Genomic DNA, 8398 nt, shown 5'->3' with positions numbered 1-8398 from the left:
AAACTTACATTGCCACTATTGAAGCACTTTATGTTTTAAAACACATACATGTATGCTTGCAGTGGTATTGGCTATCTGAGAGGAAAATTTGACGCTAATAATATTATCTGAACATTAAGGGATTTAGACCGGAAACAATACCAGTTGTTATTTTAACTAGAAATGTTTATCAGGATCAAAACGTTATGAACAGCAAGTTTAAATCGCTGATAATTATAATTTAATAAAAAAAAACACATTTAGCCTAAAACCTTCATAAAATTACAAAATCATAACAATGAAAAAGTAGTCTATATAACATTGCAAGACTCCTTTGAACATGATATTGGATGATTTTATTAACCTGTCAATTATGAATACATTATAATTTCAAAATTCGGTCCAACTTCGGTTCTGTAAAATGTACGGTATGGTATAGATAAATTATGTGTTAAAAGTCACACTAGCTTAATGTATGGGTGATCTTCACGTTCGCAATAGCAAAGTCGGTTAATTAATTGCCTTATACACTGTGTAAGAGAGGTCTTTGGGTCGAGTGTTTGATTTTCCCTTTCTTTATCTTTGCATGTTTGTGGTGTTTAAGATCCTTAAATTGGATTGCAAATAAAAACCTGCATTTTTTATTCTGATAAACTCAATGTACATTGTACCACTTACTTTCTTACTTCTTTTTTACTCATTCATTCACTCACTTGGAAGTTTTCAATCTCCCTGGCGGTACCTGATCGAACAGGAGTGAGGAGCAAGTGCTTTGAAGTCAGCTACCTTAACCACTCGGTGAAAGACCTACCATAAGTAATAATAGATGATTGATAACCTTCATTGTTAAGATCTATATCCCTTGTCCTGAAAATAAAGCTGTCCAGACACAGCGGTATAATCGTTTATGTCCCATAATACAGGATGTTAAAAGGTATAGCCAAATGGTTCGAATATATGACAAAAACGAACACCACAGTAAGTACGATGATATAGGAAAAAATATTTAATATGGAGGCGAATTTTCTTTCTTGACTACAATTATTCGTACAAAAACGTATATGTAACGATGAATTCGTTATTGATGCATCAAGACAATGCTGATTACTTCATAAAAATAACTTAATCTGCTTTCTTTGAGTGTTACTTGAAACTGTTTTATACATGTATGTGTTATTGTACAAATTAATAGCTGCAAAACGCAACACCTCCAATGTCATTCACACGTATTATCTTGTGTGTCATAGGCATCAATAAAAACACGTTCCTTGTTGTCACATTATGAAACCCCAGAAAAATCTGAATATGATTTTTCTATCGCTATTCCGTTCTCTGTCGTCACGGTAGGTTAACCAAGAAAAAAAGGAGGCAATTAATGGGAATGCTCTAAGGTGCGGGTAACAAATAACTACATTCCAGTTAACGCATTGTGCATGTATGTGTATACGATTTCATTTGACACAGAAATAAAGTTGAAGAATTTCATAAGACATGTTGTCTTTCATTCTAATCCTGTTTTTTAAGAATATTTGAATTGCATCTGTATATTGTGAATTATAACATGTATATATATTCTGAGAAATAAAATATGTTTAAACTAAATAAAGTTGTAGCAAAATTATGTGCATATTCCTTAAATTAGATTAAATCAGCGTCTGATCCGGGTGGTTAATTTCCTTTAATTCAAACCACATGCCTCTGACTGATGTAGGTTTGAATTGATTCTTTGTTTGAAGAAGATATCCAGCTTGATATCAAATCAATCAATTGATACTTTTGCTGAAAAATGTATTGGTTAGGGTTACTTTTTTGCACAATAATTGTATTATTTACACATTCCTGTATTGCGGGATAAGTGGGGAAACCAGAAAGTAAAACAATTATTTGTCATTTTTAACGTTAAAAATATTTACCAAATAGGAACAAAACAAAACCAAATAATTATGTTATTTTTACCGAACATTAAATAATCATAGTGTTATCTGCCTCTCACTTTCATGTATCAGTTAAAAGGTCAAACATTATCCAATTAACATTCTATGATAGATTATGAAAATATTAAATTGTATGCATAACTTGAAATGAAACTGTGAACAGATAATTACCATGGTGCCTGCATGCTAAGTGGCTTATTCCTGTATGTTAAATTAATTACCCACATAACTCTCGACTACCAGATATATGAATTATATGAATATAATTGACACTTAAGAATCAGTGCATCATGTAAGTGATTACTTCTATAAACATGAAAATTCAATCTTGATATCAAAGATTTACACAGTTACAGGGCCAGACATCGGAATCTGTACATAAGTAGAAATTTTAGAATGTTTGCCAGTTATCTTGCGGAATTTAATTGAAGGTTTTTCAATCAAATACGAAAGAACGTCATTTAAATATCAATTATCACCTATTTACTTTAAGCAATTTGTCTATTATATTTTCTTAGTTATGTTCTATAAATTATCTTTCTAACTGAATTTTTAATCTGCTGCAACAGATGAAGATATATTCAAAACATATTGACTCGTTTTATAGTAGATAAATAATAATCGAGTTTTCATCATCAAACATATTCAAGTATGAAGCGCATATGATTTCTGACGTCATTTTGAAAGCACGACGAAAACATTAAAATGGTCTTGAATTGCAAAATTAATACCAAAAGTTTTATAATCAGGCCTTGTGTCATTATTGTGCACGTTAAAGAGATATCACTGATTTTGATGTCTAACAAAGAAATCACCAATGTTGTAGATGTGTCTACTTTATATATATAAAAATACATAAACACACACTTTTGACCTGACTTATAATTATCATTTGAAAATAATAAGTGCATTAAACAATTTAGCGTCTTTCACGAAGCTCATCTGTGAAAGTTATTTTTATGAATATTTATTGGAAATGAACTAAATTATTGGAACATGGTAGGATATTAAGTGAACCTTTTACAATGCACTTATTTTTTTGCACTAGTTTTATTGTTGTATACAATTGTTAGTATATTTGATCCCTGCACGACCTAAAGTGCGTTATCTCTTGCCTTGTGTTTTCCTTTCAAAATCTCTTTTCATTTTCCGTTCATGTTTGCTGTTTTGGTGTCTCATGGGGTTATTTCACCAAGTTCATTACACGTGGTCCTATATGACAAGTTTCCTCTGTTGATCTTTCCTCTCAAATTCTGCCATTTTCATAATCGATGTTCCAAAGGGTGCAGTGTATGTGGAATTATTAGGAATTTTTTCCTGTATACTGCTTTCACTTGCTGACCTTCACTTCTATATCATTTATAAGATATTATTGGCAAACTCTGTATTCTGTTTCTTTTTGTATGTCAGATATCAGTAGAGTTTCATTATTCAATTGATATATATATTGGTTCACAAAATAAAATCATTTACTCGAGAAAAACTGTGGTGTGATGTGTTACAGAAACACTTTCTCATCTCGTAAACTTCCCCTTATTTGTACATTTTTTCTGTGTTCTTCATCAAATTATTAGTGACACATTATTCTTAATCATAAATAATGTTCTCAGAAATGTAAGATTTGCAGGGAAAATATTAGTTCATACAGAAATGCAACCGTTTAACCTCACTAAATCATTGTCTATATCACTACGAGTGAGAAGTGTAACAATTATCTACATGATCTCTCGTATCTTTTGATCTACACACCATTGTCTGTTGTAACACGTTCCTGGGGATGTAACACCATCAAATGGTGTCTATGTTTTTGATTTTTCATCACGATAAACTCTGACTGACCTTATGTTTTGATGATCATTTTGTTTTTGTTACATATCATATTGTGAAGAGAGAACAACAAGGATGCACTGATTTACAACGCATCAGAAATTAAGTAAAAAAAATGAGTTGGAGCCAAAATGAAAACGATTATGTATAAGAATAACAAACATCGTTGTTTAAGAACGTACAGTCGAGTTCGTAAATAACCATATAACATGGGCTATACTCCTCAAACATCTATGGAAACTAAATATTCATTTGATGTCAAAAATGAGAAAACATAATTAATTTCGATTAATGATACTTACATATGAACATTTCTATTTCGGATATTTTTTTATTCATAGCATATGGGTCTCCATATAGATAGATAAAAAAATCTTCAAAATCATAGATAAAAATGTTCACATCTCTCTTTGGTGGTGATGTCTTTTTTTCTACATGGCAAATGTAATATATGAAGTTATCAATAGCTGTGTTGAGCTGATACACAGAGAGCAAAGGAAATATATATAAAGTTTCTTTTTTTTTCGTATTTAATCATACCTACTTTTACCTCGTGACCATTTCTTATAATACAACAAATAGACGTATATTAGCAGAAAATACTTTTTTAAAGTTATCAAAAAATTATCTTTGAAAATGCCAATTGCCGTTTGGAAAAGTAGATCTAGCTTTATTCAGACAGTTAAAATGATTTTTCTATTAAACAAATTGATCCTTGGCATACATATATCAAATGCATGCAATTTGTATGATATACTATCAGAAATGTCGCGTGCGATCTGACCTAGTTTGACGTTCATGCACTAGACTTGACTGTTATGAGTTGCTATGTAATTAGGATAATAGAACCAATATCAAACGCTATAAAAATGCCTTTGCCGCTCGTGATTTCCGTTTTGTTAAAATGGTCAAGTAGATAACACCTCTGCCGAACGTTATGCTTAAGAATTTTTGATAGGTTCATATAAAATTCATCAGATATTATATGAAAAAGTGCATTAATACTATTGAAATAAGTAAATATATCGTTAGAATTATTTCATTGTTTGTATTCAAAATAATATTTAAGTAGGCATTGATTAATACCAATTTCTTTAATAAAATGCACACCTTTAAAATTATAACCTTTGATGTGCCTGTATATAATTAATCCGCTGTCCGACATTTTTGACCAGTAAGATCTTTTACAAATTGGGGAAAGAATTGGGAAGGAACAATTATACATAAATAATTGTAACAAATGTTAGAGATGTCACAAGTTGTACAGCATAAGCGTTCAACAATGGTAAATAAATTGGAATTAGATGTTAAAAGGTTGTTACATAGATGACAAATGTTACGAGAATTGGCAGTGAAATGAGAAGATCACATTAATTACAAATGTTACATGTGTTACAAGTGAAACAGCACAGAAAAACGGGTCCAAATTGGAATAAGTGGTGTTGCATAAATGTTACATTGTTGTACCATAGTTGTTACATCATTGTTACAAAAGTTACAAGTATTAAGATTTAAATGATTTTTCATTATAAGTTTTTGTTGTTAAGATGTTATAAGGATGAACATAAAAATGGCCAAGAATCTGAATAAATAGGGTTACATAGTTGTCACAAAACTGTTGTAACTGTGATTTTACTTAGATTACGCAAAACAGTTAAAAAAATGACAGGTGTTTCTTTTAATTTCATCCATTTTGTATCTTACGTGGCCTTTGAGATTCTTATAAAATGGCACTTTCTGATGACAATAACTCTAGAAAGTTCAACATCATTTATGAGACTATGTTTAATTCTTTTAAATATATACAAGTAAACTTCGTGTAAACTACTATTGTCATGTTTAATAAAGTAGTAAAATGTCGACAAGAAGGTCAGAAAAGTTTAACATTTATTTGATGTTATAGTGTTATTTTTTGGAATTTTATTCTTTATCATTTATTATTATTAATTCCATAGTGTCGAATGAGTGCTTGCGACCAGATGACCCGACTGACGGACAGCCTCAATACATTATATACCCCTAATAACTTTGATGTATAATTATATTAATAATTAATAACTTTTTTGCATAATACATATTGGAAAAAAAAATCTTGAAAATCTTGGGTATAAAATCTAGTCAACAAGATAAATAAGATGGATGAACAATATGCTTCTTCTGTAGCGTTGAATCTAGATTAAATTACATGTTAAACGGTATTGAGTTGAACAAAAGAAAAAATACTGATATCAAAATATTTAACAAAAGTTACTACTGATCAAATTGCTTAATTATCATGTCAAAAATATTTAAAACTTCCTTTATACAAAATACTTCTTAGTGTACTTGCTATAGAAAAGATAAAAAAATGGTTAAAAATGCTTTATGATAAGTACTTTTTCTTTGAGCCTAAAATTGTATTCATTTCTATACTGCTTAACGTTAGAGGGTATGATTTATGTGGATTGATTGAAAAATATAAGAACGTATAATTAGTCTTAATTGGTGATATTTAGGTACATATAAGATGAATATACGATTAATTACTAATTAAACAATTTGGAGAAATGTTTATAACATATCAAGTAATTGATATTGTAATTTTGTGGTGTTGATTGGTTTTTGTTGTTGCTTTTTTTGTTGCTGTTGTTTTTGCTGTTGTTTTTTGTTTGGGTTTTTTGGGCGGTTTTTTGCGGGGATGGTGGGATTGTTTGGTTTGTTATTATTATATTTGTTTGTTTTGTTTTGTACATTGGTTTTTCTTTGTTTTTGTTTTTTCTTTGGGGGGTGGGGGTTGTTGGGTTTGTTATTATTATTTTGTTTGTTTTGTTTATTATTTTGTTGCTTTTTTGTTTTGATTTTGTTGTTTTTTGCTGCTGTTGTTGTGTTGTTCGCATTGATTAAAATATATGGGTTTCCAGTGGTACAGCATAGTTATCATTCACATGCAAAGAATAATTTAAACGATTTGATAAGCGGGGTGTTTTTGGAATTTGAATCATGTATGTGTTATACGTATATTTACAACAGCTATTCTACAATTCTTTGATATTAAATGATAATAACCATGAATGTTTTGTCATCTAATAGAATTTTCTTTGTCGTGGGTAAAGATGTCTCACTAGCTGAATATAATGAAGAACATGATTTCCTAAAACAGATTCATTATCAGATAATGTTGTGAAACAAAGATTATTATTTCTTGTGAATTAGCGAAGTAAGAAATAAACTTGGTGATAATCATTTAGTACTTATTTCATAATTATATTCATTGTTTTTTTTAATGTGAAAACTCCTTCAGCCGGTGATATAGGCTATGGGGCATCGACGGTAGCTTGCACTTTCAACTGCCGTCAATCAAAACGATCTGGTGGCATTTTTGCGTCTTTTGTTCTATATTTAATCAAAATGCATATAATTCAATCCTTTTTTTCAAAGACTCAAACTATTATTCATTTGCAGGGATTTTCCTTTTTTATTTAGTTTTTATTTTTTTCTCTTTTATCGTTATTTTTTATGATATATAACGTATATACATGTATGTAGATATGGTACAACTGAATAAAGTTGAGTGTATGTGTTAAGTACTTTACAAGGAGGGGGAATAATATACAAGAAAATTATTTAGCCCTGCTTTTAAGCATTAATTATTTTATATATCAAAATAAGAAACCTGAGCTACCAACAATATATTGCTTACTTTCTATCCTTATTTACTACATCCAGTGGAAAAGGTTCATCGGTTTCAGTGCTAGCAGTTTTAAACTTTTACGTTAATAGTATATTAACAATTCATCATACAAATACTTTGGTCAACAAATAAAGTAGATATAGCTCTGGAAAAGAACAAACCGGCAGGATAAATGCGAGTTTTTTTTATTATGTTTAACAATGTTGTTAAAGTTTCCAACATGAGCAATATATAATAAATGATATGAGTTTTTTACAGGAATTTTATCTTGTAACTAATAAAGTTTGTACTTTAAAACATATTAAAAAAAATAGTTGCTTCAATAATGGGTACGCTTTAACATTATTACTCATCAGATTTTACGATCTATAATACATTTTAGATAAATGCAAACACATATTTTACAAGGTTTAGAGTTAGGGACAGATGGAATTATTCAATAACAAATAATTGTGTGATAATAAATGTTGTTGAAAGTGATTGAAAATACAAAAGCATCTAATTGGCATTTTTATTGATACATTTTCTACAAATAATGAAAGCTGAAGTTAGCAAGTTTAAGTATTATTTTAATATTGCAGTTCCTGATATAAATATGAGGTACCCTGTCCCTTTTAAAAATTAAACTTGACATGTGGTATTCTAGAAAAAAAAGTTGTATTAAATTTTGAAGTGTCCCATTTTAAGTGTTAGTGAGATATGATTATAAAAGTTGTTGTGTGTACATGCTTCACTACCAGCTTGCAGACAGGCCAAGTGTTAACTGTGACAGAAGAATAGAATATGCTGAAAGAAAAGCATGGTTAGTGTACTACATTCCGAGTTTCGATTGCTTTTTATTAGGCTAGCGTTGAAAATTATTGAAAAAAACAACTTATGATTTGACTTGTTTGCTATTTAATTTAATATATAAAGCGAAATAGAATGAGAAATCATACTAGTCATTATTATCGCCACTAAGCAATATGTTTATTCATTGATCAGACGA

Source organism: Ruditapes philippinarum, unplaced genomic scaffold (assembly GCF_026571515.1).
Source record: "Ruditapes philippinarum isolate M1 unplaced genomic scaffold, ASM2657151v2 ctg6811_1_1_1_1, whole genome shotgun sequence".
In the NCBI taxonomy this organism is placed as follows: domain Eukaryota; kingdom Metazoa; phylum Mollusca; class Bivalvia; order Venerida; family Veneridae; genus Ruditapes; species Ruditapes philippinarum.
This window is presented reverse-complemented; position numbering follows the sequence as displayed.